At 41.3% G+C, this 16382-nt stretch overlaps 1 long non-coding RNA gene across 1 annotated transcript in view; it reads right to left on the bottom strand.

The window, feature by feature from the left end:
* The window catches only part of LOC113009181 (uncharacterized), a 39581-nt gene that overhangs the window by 20710 nt on the left and 2489 nt on the right, over positions 1 to 16382 (bottom strand). The window contains exon 2 of the long non-coding RNA XR_003270125.1: positions 9165 to 9293. This is a non-coding gene — a long non-coding RNA (uncharacterized LOC113009181). The remainder of the gene's footprint in view (positions 1 to 9164; positions 9294 to 16382) is intronic.

Raw genomic sequence — 16382 nt, 5'->3', positions numbered from 1 at the left:
TAATGGATTGTTAACACTGTTAAGCCCACTCTACACTCGACAAAATTTTATCAGAATTCATTCAAAACTTTTTCAGCTATGTCTGTGCTGCTTTCTTCTACGCTACACTGTTAACTTTGATCCTTTTAAGATCTTTATTTATAGAGCACTTTTCTAAACCCACAATCCAAAAATGTTTCATGCAGGACAAGAATGTAATAAACCTGTTAAAATAAAAACAACACATTATTTGTAGCAGTAATTTATATGCTCTGTTTCTTTGCGTGTCACTTTAAAGGATTTTTTCCTTCCTTTATTAAAGATAGTCCAGTGTATGGTTTGCTAAAGGACATGAGAAGGGGAACAATGAAGGACTTTTCCTTTCCTTTTAATCAATAATTGAACCAGCTGCCACTCTGACGCTTGATTTGATTTCACTCAGCCTAAACCTAACCAAACGCTGACTGAAAACAAAAGAAATCAGCAAATGGAAAAACAACTGCGTGAACAGGAAATTGCTAGCAAAGAAAGTGTAAAAGGAAAACACTGATGCTACGTCAATACTATAACATTTCATCAACTACCTTCAGAGACAGTGGCAGGTGTTGCCGTTGTGCACGTACATGAACAACGTACATCAACGTGAGTCAGTAGAAACCTGTTTACTGGTTTTTCCTTGGATAGTAGCATCTGCCTGCATGAGTAGATATTTACCATACACACTGTGTAATATGATAAGATCTTGACACATCTGAGATTTCTGCATGGATAGATACAGCTAAACGTAAATAAAAACAATGTTTGTTTTATCATTTAGGGGAGGTAACCTGCTTCTCACTGGAGAATTCACCATTGTTCTAATTACTCCAGTGCAGTGTGTACAATAGCTCCAAATTACGCAGAAATCAAAGGATGTCGGTCATAAATCTCCTGCAGCCTGTGTGGTCACTCTCTCCTTTCAGCTCCCGTTTTATCATGCGTGTGTGTAAGAGTGTCTGCGTGTTTGTGCGCGTGTGTGAGACAGAAGGAGAGTGAGAGAGAGAGGAACCCCCTCCAGTGGCGTCTACTCTGTACATTCGACTCAATGGCTCCAGTGTTCGTGTGTGTGTGTCTGCATTTGGGTGTATGACTATGGCACTTAACCCTGTGACCGGTTGTGGAATGAGCTTCACAGAAATCACCGCTGAGCCGGCCACCCCCTCCCGCATCACCATGGTGTGTGTTACCACCCCAAGAGAGGCCAACAAGCTAGCGCACACACCCCCTTGCACACATGCAGACACAAGCTTCCTCTGTCTCCTCCAAGTCAGAGGTGGTGATGGTGTAAAGCCTCGTGTTTAGACTCTGCGTCTTTGTTCCTCCCTGATGGTGCCTCCTCTACCTGCATATGAGGGAGGAAGTCTCCGCTGTTTCCACTTTAAAGCCAGGAAGTGTTTGATTCCCTCAGTTTCCTCGACTACTAAAAGCTCATTTCATCTTTTTTTCTGCAAACCACGGAGTGACACAACACTATTATCCCCTCAGTCTACACCCTCTTATGCTCTTTGATTCCGCTGGCCGCCGTTTGAGTTTAGCCTCACGGTCACACACTTGCTGCACGTATACAACAGAAACACCTGCTGCAGCGTCGTCATGTGTAACAAATGAAGTCAAATAGGGGCGGCATGTGCATAAATGGTTGCGCAGGTGTAGGGCAATATTTTAAAGGATGCATGCAAGCCCACTGCTGTTTTCTTCAAACATTTTCTCAAATGGTAATGACTTGTTTTTCATTCAAATACTTAGTGTATCCTAAAAATGTATTATCATCAGGTTACCAAGAAGGCCATTTGCCTTTAGGTCTGATGTTTTGCAGAAAAAAAAAGGCATTATATGATCAGTAAAATGCTACATAATTGTGTAAAGTTGTTGGGTATTTGTTGACAATGCAAATTAACAGCTCACTACTCAGAACACCGAGTTCCCTTCTGGTATCAGCCAGCAGGAACCCAGACTGACCAAAGATACACACATGGGTGACAAATTAAGGCGTCTTATGCGTCCGTCACACATGCCTGGAGTCCAGTTGATGGTCCTCCGAAGAAATGCTTAGTTGCTTACAAGTTGCTGCAGTCCAACATAATTACATAGAAGATACTGATATGTCTGCAAACACTTGTTAATCGCTGGTTCCTGGTAGTGAAACTTGAGAGTTCAATGAATGCTGGAAATGGAGACCTCAAAGTAAAAGTGTTGCCTTTTCAAACATGTTGGTTGCAGCGGTAGAGCGCAACATTTACTCTGAATGGTCGTGCTTTTCATAGTTTCACTATTGCTTAGTGAGTAGGTGGTGAGATTTCACAGACAAACTGGTATTTCCCTGCAAACTATGGGTGGCTGCAGAAACCTGTTGATTACCAAAGTAATCTCAGAAGAAGCTTTTTAGTGGAATATTAACATCTTTGCAATACAGCAACCCTAAGTCACCTGGTTGTGGAATACATATTTTACTCTAGCAACTAAAGGTTATGATGAAATCACTGACCGGTCTCTAAGCCTGTGTGACCAGGGCCTTACTAAGGTGTTGGGCCACCGTATGTTGACAGCACAGCTTCAACGCATTGCTTCTACCAAACTGTGACACATTCTTCAAAGAGATATGGCTTCATTTGCTGTAATGATGGTAGTGGAAGGCCCTCTGTGAAGGGGCATACACACAGGAAGAGACTGGCAGCGATGTGTGTTGGCAAAGCAAAATGGCTGGCTTCCAGATTAAACAAATGTTATCTTTGAGGCGAATCAATGAAGCAACTATAAATGGAATCAAAGAATACAACACATGATATACAAGAAGGTCACATACACAACCAGAGACTGGAATGTCAAAATATTTTCAGCACAGAGTGTCAAATATTGCTGTTCTGTCAAATACCACTGATGTTGCAGAGACACGCACAAGGTTTCCTGTGATGTTGATACCTTGATGCACTGGTTGCACCAGTATTAGATGCTAACAGATAGCAGGCCTCTTTCACAAAGAGACCAAGTCCAGACTTGGAGGGTGAAGGGCTGGCAGTAAAGCAAGTGACACAAGGTTTGGACCTTTGTGTTCAGCATTTTAGTTTCATCTGCACTGCCTTTTCTTTCCACTTTCTCTTACTGGCTAAAAATTAGACCTCAAAACTACTTTGGATTTAGACACCAAAAACAACTTGGATAGGCTTTGGAAAAGAAAATATATCCTTTCTCCAACAGGTGTTCATTTTAATTGAGTTGTAGTGACTGTGAACACCGTATAACATGAGTCAGAGTATTTTGATAATCATTCAGTGACCCTTCTGCCCATTGAACGGGGGCATACTCGCTCTACAAGATGAAGTGGTTCAGATTTCTCTTTTAATTTGTCACCTGTGTAGATTCCTGCCTCTGTAAAGGTGAGGTAAGTGGGTATCAGGCTTCCTGACACTTTAAAACAGCACTCCACTGATGCAATATTAACAGGGAGCAGCTGAGGGAGACCCGGTGTTAACCCCACCATCTAACCTACAGCTTCATGAGGTCAGCGGCTCAGCACCGTGCTAGGCAGACTCCACACTTCTTCTCTGAAGATGGGTGCTTATGTGCCTGAGTGGGTCAAAGAGCTGCCAAACGCATTAAGCTGAGTTTAAGTGAGAGTTCTACTTATGTATGTGTGTAAATTGATAGATGTGTTTGTGAAAAAGGACAAAAAAGAAAAGAAAAGAAAAAAGAGTCAGCCATCTGAGACCAGTCAGTGAGAGGAGGGGTCATGTAGGGTCAGTGCTAAAGCAACAGTGGCAGTCTGCCACATATTCGGTCCATGTTTTGACTGCTATAGTCTGTATATAAGAATGATTTAACGTTTGGATAACGGTTAATGCTGATGTTTAATAATGGGCCTGTAACAATCAGCTATTCTTGATCTTTTTCAGGAGTACTGTGTGGTTTTCATTTGACTTGACTGCAAACATCTGTTACGCAGGAAGTTTCCAAGATGTGTTTTCAAGATCTCTCAGTGGAGAAGTCCTGGGCCTTTAATTAGCAACATAACACTGATGCTGTAACCCCCTCAGCCTCACAAATAATAGAGTCAAGTTATTTTTAATGAGGGAAAGGGCTTTTAGGAATTCTTACACCTCAGTAGTCAGATCACAAACTTGTTTGACTCCTCAGTAATGAAATCAAATAATATTACCTGATTTAAATTTGGCTGATATCCCTTCAACATCACCCCCTCGTGCACCTCTGCAGTTCTTCCATATAGTTAGAGCACTTGGTTGAAGCCTCATTCACCATGAAGTTGATATACCGTGTTTGCAGACAGCAAATAACTTCAATATCACAAAACGGCAGGTTTCAGTGGAAGCGACCAATGTGTCCAAACCTAACGGCGGTGCATTTGGTCAGGAGAATGACAAGAAGCATGCTCACTAGTTTTTTTGGCATTCACAGAATCCTGAACCATAAATTCATGCCCCAGGGTCAGCCTATCAATGCCAAGTTCTACTGTAACATCCTAAAAGCAACTTGTCCTCTCCTAAGAGCCACAATTTTGCCCACTGAAGGATGCAGCACACATTGCAAATGCATCAGGGCGAGTGGTTGAAATGGGTCTTCCAGGAAAGATCTAAAAATAGCATCACCACTTGAGCTGCCTAAGAGCGCGAAGATAAAGATAGGGTAGATTAACCAAACTAAAATCAGGTGTTTTTTCTTTCTTTTCCTTTTTATGGTGGGAACTTTATGACAGCACTTAGATTAAATTCTGGAAGTAGCAGCAAACAATCACAACATCTGAATAATAGTTTCTTTATCTTAGAGATGCAATGCACAGGAAACAGCTATTATCCCTCCACTACTAATTACAAGGTGAAGCACACCATCCCTAATACTGCCCTTACTATATCATATTCTACTACATTAAGGGGCTGGGTATATGCTCTACACTTAGGACCTAACTTGCAGCACTCACCATAAACACTGTAACTGTGTGTGTGTCTCTTCAACCTAAGTTTTTAACCATAAATTAGGCTCACTTGGATCTTTTAAGTAGATTTTAACATACTTCATAATGATTTGAGATCATCTCCTCAGATTTTTCGGGCTACTCCTCCTCCTGGTCTGTGAACCGTGGATCGTTTGCATCTTTTTTCCCATGTATGGCCATTATATTACTTTGTTACTGGATTCTGCATGAGTGGATTTGTTTTAGTCTTGTGTGTGATATTTCTGATTGACCAGGGCAGCTGCAGAGTGCAACCATCAAGCCAAATTCCGCTGTATCTCTTGTTTATTACTGTTTTCCTAGAAGCTTGGAGACATTTTGCCATTCGTGCGGATGAATTTCCTCTTCCAGTTTGTCCAGAAATATTATTAAGATCCTCTGAACTTGCTGTGCGCAGATGACACTATTATTGCGCTGATATTACTCAGCCTAATGAAATCTGCTCTGCCTCGCACCGATGGAACACTGTTAACTTTGATCTCACAATTAAGTCTCCATGAACAGCTAATAAAGCATAATCTGCTCTGTATCTGCTTGTCTGCGCCAGAAGCACAGAAAACCTTTTAGCATATCTTCACTGCAGTTTCTGACTGACACTTTGTTGCTCTCGGCTGAAACACTGACTTATTTTATCACGCCCGAGATAATACAATCAAGTATTAAGGAGTTAAAAATCACACTGGATCTGCATCGGTTGAGTGGCAGATGAGTGGCAGATGCCTGCGGGGGCTTCTAGTCATTCCGGTCTCCTTTTCCCATCCCTCTGCCTCGACTTAGAAGTAGATGTGTTGACATCCCTGAAAACAGAAAAGGCAGTGGTTGTTCCCTTATTGTTGCTGGGGCTTTTTGGATATATCTGTTCCCAATCTTTTATTCATTAAATGCATGACGTCACTTCTTCTTTTGATAGCTCTCATAACCTTTTCATACATTTGCCTGTAATATCCCTGCACTCTGATCAGACTTAATAACAGGCCAAACAGTTTGAGATTTCTGCTCTATGATAAGGGCAATCAAAGGAAAATTGCAGCCTTTTATTTTTGGGATCTGCTCCTTTTTCTTCCTCGGAAAAGACAGACGGTAGCAGTTTGGCGATGGATGTCGGACAATCGATAAGGAATGTTTTCCACATGACTTAAGGACTGATTGGAGCAGTATTTTCCTCTCATCTTATGCTCACATTTGTTGTGTGGGCATAAGCCAGATCTGTTAAACATATACATTTGTGAGCTGATGTATAAGTTTGATACACACGACTGTTTGGTTCACACACAGTTTACGCTCGAGTTCTTAAATGTGCTTCCTTTTTTCTTTTCAGATCATCAAACAGTTTTGAAAAGGCATCCCTTGTTAGAGAGAAAGAGACAGACAGACAATCTACCAGGTTTTACCACACGAACGCCACAGAGTCTCGCTGATGAGGTTAAAAGGTAACACTTCAATCGAGCTCTTAATGTACACTTCAGCCACAGAAACAACACCACTTTCTCTGCCGTGGCACCTCACACTTTTCATCTCCCACCTGTTGTTTTCATTGGAGGAAACCCTTTAAGATCAGAGCGACCCAACAAAAACATCATCTGTTTTCATGGATAACAGTTAGCGCTGGTTTTGAAAGAAGCAGATAAGATTATAGTGTCTAATGAGCAATGGCCTGAGTACATCTACCGGGATATACGTGTTAGAAGAAGCAGTTCGTCTTCGTGATTTTGTGTTGGATCTCTTCCACGAGATCCTATTATATCCTATTATTAATTTTCTATAATCACAGTGGCTCCTGACCGCTATGTATAATGTCTTAATGTGTTTTACTTGGCTTCGTGTTTTCAAGTATCATTGTTTTAACACTATCTTTGATTATGAATAATCTTCTGATGGGTTTGTGATGGAAAATGCGCCATAAGAAACATTGGGAAATTGTACTTTGAAAGCCATTTAATACCTAGTTATGTATTTTAAATAAAAAACAGTATTAAAAATAAGTACTGTTCCTGTGTATTGTTTTGGTCTAATTTCCTTTTGAATTACATCCACATTGGATGATTAAGATGAAGTGCTGTTTTTTTTTTTTCAGTAATCTTATTATTTTTCTAACAGTAGCAGCACTGACTTAAACAATATAACGAAACTGTCAGTGATGGATTGAATACACTGTTTTGCAGAATCATGAAGGAGTGTTCTCTTATTTCCCAGTCTTTCAGTTAAAAAAGAGATTTAAAGCACAAAACTCTTATTCGTGGTCTCTATCGCCATACCTTGGTAATTTGCTAAGCCTAAAGATGAATCTGGGACCCCATCAGCCATTATCTGAGTCTAAAGTCATTCACTACAGTGAACTACATGGTAAAATTGCCTCTTTGTACCCCTTTTTAGTGGAACCAGAGTATCCCATAGTACTTCAGTAGAGTAGGCAGTTACTAGGCGGGAATTGTGTATCATCATGCATTGCCAAAGAAAAAAAAATAGTTAAGATGAGAAGTATTTATTTATCCTAAAGTTTGACTTTTTTTTGCTACAGCATTTAAAATTAAGTTAAATTAATTAGGATGAATAAGGAAAAGGATGAAAAAAGAAATGCACACATTTTAATCTTCCTAGTTGATATTTAAAAAAAACATGTTTGTGGGTTTTAGAGTCTAGTTTAGAGTCTTTTGTGTCTACAGAGTGAGTGTCCTTCCTTAACAGGTACCTGAGTGATTTCCGACACAGCCTCTGAGGCCATGGCCAGTATTACATATAATACATCAGGAACAAGACTTCCTGTTCTGTACACTGCCTTAAAAATTCTAATAACAAGCAAACTTCTTGCTAGACAACAGAAGATAGTTTCAAGCCTACATTTTTTACCAGTGCATCAGTGCCAAATCTTTTGCACTCAGCCCTCACTGGTCAATCTGACTCAGATTCAAAACAGGAACGAGGCTTCCACAGGTACCACAGATTCTGTCCATTTATTCACATCATGGCTGCTCTGTTTCTGGTTTCTGTATTTACATATTTAAGACATATAATAAGTGTGTGTGTATTCTTGCTAAGTTTCAAAAGGTCAAAGAGAGCTGATCCCCTTCAAAGTTTCAACTCCTTAAAAGACACGTTTTCCTTACAGAATCTGTATTCTCACTTTTATTCTTCTTATCCCTGAAACAATATTCTGACCTTTCATCAGATGTGTTGACTGCGTCAGAAAGTGTTTTGCCTGAAAGCAGCTCTTCTATCTCCTCTGCCTGTGGATCTTCGCTCTCCTTTATCAATTCTTTTTTGAACATCAGCTTTTCAAAAGCTGTTAGGGATGTGATGTGAAAAGAGGGCAGTTTGAATATTCGGAAAGGTTTTTTTTTTTTTTTTTTTTTAAGACAGGCCTAAAGCATCATCTCCAATTACACTACTCAAACGTGTTTGCATATTCAGTATATTGAAAAAATAGACCTGCTGGATGTGGCTTAATATAAGCAGCCTCATAGGCGACATGCAAACTCTTTAACAATGTGCTGGAGAGAGATACCTTATTAGCCTTTTTATCATTATTCCTCCTGATCAGTCTCCTCTACCAGATTGTTGTCCTTCACCTAACTTTCCTCTTTATCATGTAGACACAGACCGAACACACTCTGCAGATGCCTGTGGCTCTCCGCTTAGAAAGAAAGTTGGTCGGTTGTGAAAATAAAATTGAGACCACTGATGCCAGGACTGACTGAGAGAGTGGGCTATGTTCTGACAGATGTGGTGTCATGTCAACCGAAAGGCAAAGATGTGTTGAATTAATGAGGCCAGGTGATGGAGAAAAGGAGCAGAGCTGGAGCCAACAACTCTTGCCTGCAGTTTACTGGAGACCTGGTGTGCTTATTTAAATAACTGCCTTGATCTCACTGATCACTAGGCTAAAGGCTACTTAATTAAAACTAACAAGCAGTGCATTAACACCCTGTCGGCACGCTGACACTGTCAACCTGGCTGTACGCAAGCAGCACCCCCAGGGAGAAGTGTGCACTATTCCAGATCCAGGTGAAGCAGACATTTGATTTAAAATGCCACAAAGTAAGATGGCAGGTTGGCTTTTTTCTCCTTTTTTTTTTTTTTTGCAACCTGATTGAAAGGAAAGGCATTTTTCACTGTCGGGGTGGGTTAGGAAAGAGCGTACGTGTGTGTCTGCGATGTGTATGTGTGCAGAATAAAAGCGACATACCCACCGAGGAAGGCCAGCCTTGAGCTTTATAGACGGGTGCTTTGATCAGAAAGGCTGGCTCACCTTCATCTCCTCATGGACGTCGTCACTGGATGCTGATGATGCTGAGCGCCCGTTTCTCTGAGGAGGCTGAATGGAAGAAGGAAAAGGTTCAGGGAAAAGTGGAATAGGAAGCGTGTGTGTGTGTGTGTGTGTGTGTGTGTGTGTGTGTGTGTGTGTGTGTGTGTGTGTGTGTGTGTGTGTGTGTGTGTGTGTGTGTGTGTGTTACTTTTTGGGTTTCCCCCTTCTAATTTTTTTTCCTCAAAGAGAGAGAGATGTGCTGATACACAATTTTTTTGATAGTGAGACACATTCCCTTTGATTTTTTTAAAATAACAAACACTTTTGAATGACAAAAATTGGGGTGTAAAATTTCACCATGATAAATATAATGGTAAAATGCTAGCTTCAGTTGTTACCTCAGCTATATTATTTTTTGGCCAACTTATACTTTCCCCCCAAAACCGCCTCATAAAATCATTTGGGCATTTTCCTCAATCTATGTATAATATGTAAAAAATAAAACTGTTGATGTAGATGTAGAAATTTATGGGGTATAAGACAGTAAAAGGATCACTTCCAGCTTTTTAAAATTTTAATCTTATTGGTAAAGTTAGCAAAGTTCTCAAGTTTTTCTTTTCCTTTTCTTTAAAGCTGACTGGTAGGTCTACACCTGCACTTTTTATTTCACTCTAACCACTGAAATTGAAAGTCACTGAAAGTCAGTTTATTCAGTGCTTCAAAAATAAGTCCCCAAATAAGTGCCCCAGTGCGTTTCAAGTTGCAAGACCTCGTCCCCGGAGGCTTTTACCCATGTCTCTGTTATTTCCTCTAAAGTAACAAATGTCCCTGCATAATGAGCAAAACAGTCCTGCGGAGCAGGCAATGAGTAGCCTGTCCGCTTCCGGTTAACGGTCCTCTCCACTGTTTGTGAATGACTTTGTGACGACCTCTGAGGCAAACGCGCCCCACACCACCCAACCTTCTCTCTCGTTCGCAGGAAATGGAAATGGCTTAGGACTATCGGCGTTGCCCCGGCAACCATCTGAGTCCCCCATCTCGCGGTGGAGAAATGAGTTCTGAACAGGCTCGAGAGAAGCAGGGATTAAACATGATCCCGCGGACGGACTGTCAATCACAGCCCTCCAGCAGCCTTCCCGTGTTCACTCAAACATCTACGCTCAAACATAAAAAAGGTGCATTTAAAAAAAAAACCAAAACATGTATACATATATTATTATTTATCGATAACCACAAGTTCATAAATAAAATGAACTGATAATGAATTCGGCCTGTGCTGTGTTCTTTTTTGTTGTAAGCTATTAAAAGCAAGAAACTCTTTTCTATTAAAAAAAAAAAAACCAAATTCGTTATCCAGCAGCGGATTTAGTGGTGGTCGTTATATTCCAGTGCCAAGAGGCGATGGATTAATTTAATTAGCCTGGCGAAGATTAATGACGATGCATAGGCCTTTTGTAGATAAGGCTATACACTGTTAAAGAGGGTGTGTTGTTTTCAAACACCACTGTGTGTCCAATTTGGGGAACTTTGGAGTGTGGCTGAAGGTAATCAGAAAAGGGGGGAAAAGTATAGCCCTAAAGATTTTATAGGCTTCAGCTGGGGTTTATCTTTGCAGGCTCAGATAAATCTGAGTGTATAATAGCTTCACACACATATTATTTTAATTATTTATTTAGTCTTTGAAGCCATAAAGATGCTTATTTTGTGTGGGTGATTTCTATAAACCGTTGGCACACTGTAAACCAGCGAAGAATGGGGTAGGCCTACTGGAGATGTTTGCTGTGATTAACGCACATTGTGACACCTTTCCAGGTGTCTTTATAATTCCCTTTCGTGCTGCATTGTGAGTGCGCGTGGCGAAAATGCGTGGCACTACTATAAAAGCAGCTTTGTATTAAATGTGCGTGCTCTTCCTTTAACAGTACAGCAGGTATAATAGATCCTTACTGTTCCTGGCTTCTGCCCACTTAACACAAAAGTTTTACTTTTCTTTCCATGTTAATTTATTTGGCGTCTAGAGTGACAAATCATCTATTAACTCCCAATCAAAATAAAGAAATAAATTATATGTCCTGCACAAACGTGCTCATATTAATTGCATGTATAATTCTGATGCGATTCTGAACTATTCCAGTTACCCGCATACGGAGGCAAAGTGTCCAAGTGATTTCTATCCCCATGCTTTAATAAAACTGTCAGAAAAAACAGGCTAACTGGTGTGCATGTAAAAAACAATACACTTTCTTTCTCAGAGCTCTATTCATGATGGCGTTACTGTCCTTTTTAGAAGTCTCAACACGTGGCTGCCATCTTGAAACGTCTTTGGGCACACATTTGGACAGTTGTTTTAAAGGATTTCCTAACCTCAGTGGCCACAGGGACATATAACTGCACGTATAGAATCACAAGTCAAATCTGATCATAAAAACGCTTAAAATGTTTACCGACTTTGCCCCAAAATAAAGTTTTAGTCACCATTAAAACAGGAAATAACACTAGAATAAACACATCAGGTCACGTCCTATTAATGCAATAATTTGTACTTTAATATTTCTAAAGTTTGACCAGATGAATTAAGTTTACTCTTTGTATTTATTTTACTACCTTATCACTTTCTTTACACATGTAAAAGTGAACAATTCCTTGAACTTTTTCGATGTATCAGTAAATGACCAGATAAAGATCATTTCGAGAAAACACCTTCAAAAGTGTTTGTATTTCCTACTAAATCTCTCGATTAATAAATGTCTGATTTATTTGTTATTTTATTCCAGTCATGGTGACACAAACTACATTTACACACAGCGGCAAATAAAGAATGAATTCCCTGGAAATCCCTGCCTGCTCCTGGAGAAGTAGCTAATCACGTTACAGTAACGCATTATTGGTGCCAGGCTGGCAGGGAAGGCTGGGAGAGCGAGAGAGGGCGGGGAGAGTGAGACCCCGTGCAATTCGATATTTGCCTCTTTTGACAGTCATTTAAAGGGGATCTGGAGAACCCGATAGCCCGGGACTTACACCCCTCCAAAGGCTTTCGGGACACTTTAGCCCGACTCGGCTCGGCCCCGCAGCGCCAGTGAGTCGCCAGGCAGGGTGTAAACGTTAAATGTTAGCTATTTGTTCCGTGGATTGCGAGGAAAATCAAGCCAGTCTTTCATTCAACCCCCCCCCCCCCTCTCTCACACACACACAGAACTCCGCTCCCCCCCATCTCCCCTCCCAAGCTTTCTTTCTTTTCCAGACTCCACAAACAGTCATTGACTAAAGAGGCTTAGAGAGACTCCTAATAATGCTTTAACGAATTAAAAGCAACGGAGAAGTTTTAGGAGGAAAAAAAGAGGGGGAGGGAGGGAAATGTTTAGTAATTGCTGAGACTGTACAGACAAAGAGTCCTGACGCAGTGGCACTGGAGGTTATCTGCCATCGTAGTGGTTCCTTATCAGCGGATAAATATTTGTATATCATGGCCAAACTGGAGGGGAAGGAGGAGGGTGGGGTGGGGGTCTGCAAAGCCCCCTTGTGATTGTTGCAGCTCAGGTAAGCTAGATGGATATAATCACTGTATCCACCGCTGCATCCTCTGCAGTGGAGCAGAGCTGCTGCAGTGTGGGGGGTCGAGCCGCTCCAGAAAAGCCTCTTTTTTTCAATTATGGGGTTAAAAGAGTGAGAGAGTGTTTAATAAACGACTGCTCATTAAAGCGAGAGAGAAAGCGAGAGCGAGGGAGTGCATTCCCTTGCAGATAACGGGCAGGTCGCATTGTGCAGATGTCTCCTGGGAAGACTCCTGCACTGGATGTTTGCCCCCAACCCCACCCACAGCCTTGCATCTCATTAAGCTCATCTCCACATCTCTATCTGCAGTATATCTGGGGCGCACCATCAGCCTCCCATCAGTGCGGATGTGGCCCTTTTCTGCACGGACAAAAAGAGTAAGATTTCAGGGGAGGTGAATTAAATCGAGCTCTTTTTATTTATTTTATATTTGGAGAACCCTTTAATCAGCAACCATTAATAATTATCTCCTTGCTTTCTCCCACCCCCTTACCCCGTTTCATATGAAACCGTCACTGGACTACCAGTGGCCACCCAGTACAGGATTATGCACAGCCAGGAAAAGAGGAGGAGGTGGTGGTAGGGGAGAGAGGGAGAGAGGAAGGGAGGGGGCTTGCCTGGATACCCAACCGCCTGCAAGTGTCCATCCTCGGTCTGTTTGACATGGCAGCGTCCCTGGGTATAAAAGCGATAAACATCTGGTGGCGCTGCCAGGACATTGGAAAATGAGGGATTGGGGAGAGGCGGTGAAAGAGGCGGCGAAAATACAAAATCATAATGAGAAGAAAGATGGGCAGAGAGGGAGTGAGAGAGGGGGGCAGAGAGATGCTGATCAGCTAATTACAGCTGCAAATAAAATGCAAATTTATCCTGGCACAGTGAGCATGCCCAAGTTTAAACATAGCGCCATCCAAAAAATCCAGAGCTGCGCTGGCGCTGCGCCAGTGACGACTTCCAAACAAAGGCTGATTATCCAATAATAATAAATTATTATTATTACTATTAGTATTAACCTTATAAGGAGGTGCATCTTCGTTCGGTGTTACACCAGGGTACACCCGCCATCCCTTTGAATAAAAGAATAATCGTTTCCCAACAACAGTGACACCACCATTCAGTCTACCAGTTACACACACTGTGTGTAACTGTGTAAACCCCCCCCCCCCCCCCCCATCTCGTGTAGTGATTAATGATACATCGCCACCCAAAGATTAATCATGGGAAATTAAAAAATAAAAATAAAATAAAAGTGCTGGAGGTAACTGCAGCTGGATCAGGTGGGCTCGGGATGGCGGTGGAGGGTGGAGGAGGTGAAAGCCAATGAGCTCCATCGAATCTTTTTAGATGCAAATATTTTGTTATCTCTACTTTGCTGCACTGTGTTTTTTCCTTCTCCCGTGTTTATGATTAATTATCTCTTCTTGGTGAAAAATAAATCATGCGAAATTAGGATCTAGCTGACTCCACCGGCGTAAGCAGAGATGGCAGGTCGATGTTGTTAATTTCAGGTTGAAATTGACACACTAATTATAGTGCAGAGTGCTGCTGGAACACTAGCAGGCAAGATTATACCTCTGTGCTTCTATTTTTTCTTTCTTTCTCTCTCTTTTTTTTTTTTATCAGATCCCCACCCCCCTTATATTTTACCAATTAAAAATCGTAAAGGCATTTCATTGCCCCGGGATAAAAAAAAGACAGCCTCTCTCCTAACATGGCCATCACTTTCCCCCATCAGATTCATTGTGATGTATTAGATGCAATAAATTATCCCATGTAACAAAACATGGCGAGCTGAAAGGCTGATAATCTGCAGAGGGGAGATAAGGATTCATTATTCCAAATCATTATGAATCCAGCGTTGGCTGTGACTTCTTTCTTAATCAGCTTCTGTGATCCTGGATACGTGAAGGGAGCAGATAAGAGCAGAGTCGTTTATAATTCTCCCCACCTCGGCCTAATATTTTAAAATAAAATCGCAGGGAGAAGCCGCCGTAAAACACACACACACACACACACACACACACACACACACACACACACACACACACACACACACACACACACACACACACACACACACTGGCTTAACGTTTGGAGGGTGAACAGGACGAGAATAATAAAACACATTGAGGAAATAAATAAGTAAATAGATAATACGTGGCCCATACATTTTTGGCGCTGTTTTGTCTCAAATTAAGGTCATCTTATTCGACATTTACAGCGAAGAATCATGTAGGCAGAGAAAGAAAGAGAGCGAGAGAGAGAAAGAGGGAGAAGGGGGGTGGGAAAAAAGGAGGAGATATATACTGCACCGTTTATTTCACATTTGGAGTGGGAAGGGGCTAATAAAATTTAGGCTACACCGGGAGTCTATAAAAGCGGGTGACCGTAAATGATTTACTCCATTTATGCACTAACAGGGGCTGAAAAAGCGCCACGGTACACGGGAGGGGGGGGGGGGGGGGGGGGGGGAGGAGGAGGTTCGCTACTGCTGCTGCAACCTCAATCTGCAAAATTAAGAAACTAGGAAAAGAGGGGTGATTTAATCCGGATGTAATGGTGAGATGATGACACCTCATCCAAACTGCTGTGTGTCAATAAATATCAGATGGCTGTGAGACTAATAATAATAATAATAATAATAATAATAATAATAATAATAATAATAATAATAATAATAATAAAAGGCTGGTGTGCACAGACTCTTGCTTTTTATTACGACCAGTGTACCAATAGAGTGAAGGGGGGTGGGGGGTGCTTAGCTGTTGTCAGCTGTCACGCGGGAGCTCGCGTCAAATTCTACATTAATCACGCGATTTCACGGCAGGAAAAAAAAAAGAAGAAGAGCAGGAGGAAGAAGAAGAGAGGCGAGTGACTTTGGACTCGGGCTCCAGGCCGCATGCGCTCTCGTTAAATCCCTGTTAGAGGAAGTGCAAAACACTCCACAGCCTCATACCTCTAATGTGACACTGTGGGGCCTGTACTAAACTCTAAACCCGTTTACAGTCTCTATTTAAAATTAATTAAGACTCGATTCCACCCCCCCCCCCCCTCAAAAAAAATGCATTCCCCCTCTTTAAAAACAAAACTGCTTTTCACATCCGCCGCCTAAAATTAAACGTTATTTCCCGCCTTTATTTAATTGTACCCACAGTGAACAGGACCGAATTGATTCTGGTTATTTTCCTCGTAATTAATCTTTTTATTACACCTATAATGTGCTTTAATCGCGAGCGCGCATGAATGCCGCTTTAATCATCGTTTCTCATCAGCGCGCTCATTTATCGCATCCGCATATTAACTTCATCTTTACATTGAAATCAAATAATTCCCCTGATCAAAAATAAAATAGAACATAATTTAAAAAACACTTTATTTACCTCAAAAGCAGATTAATAAATCATTAAAATTTGACGCTGTCGTTATTCTGTAATTCTATTTAGACACTGGGTGGGATTCCATAAATGAAAAGCTCGGCTCGTCCCTGTGTGGAAGAAGGCTGCTGAATAATTCATTGATTTTTAAAAAAAAGACGCATTTGGCTGTAGTCGCGTTCGTAAGTTTATACAACGAGGTTTGCGCCAATTATCTTTAATTTATTACCTT

The sequence above is a fragment of the Astatotilapia calliptera genome, chromosome 17 (genome assembly GCF_900246225.1).
Source record: "Astatotilapia calliptera chromosome 17, fAstCal1.2, whole genome shotgun sequence".
NCBI lineage: Eukaryota > Metazoa > Chordata > Actinopteri > Cichliformes > Cichlidae > Astatotilapia > Astatotilapia calliptera.
This window is presented reverse-complemented; position numbering and strand designations above follow the sequence as displayed.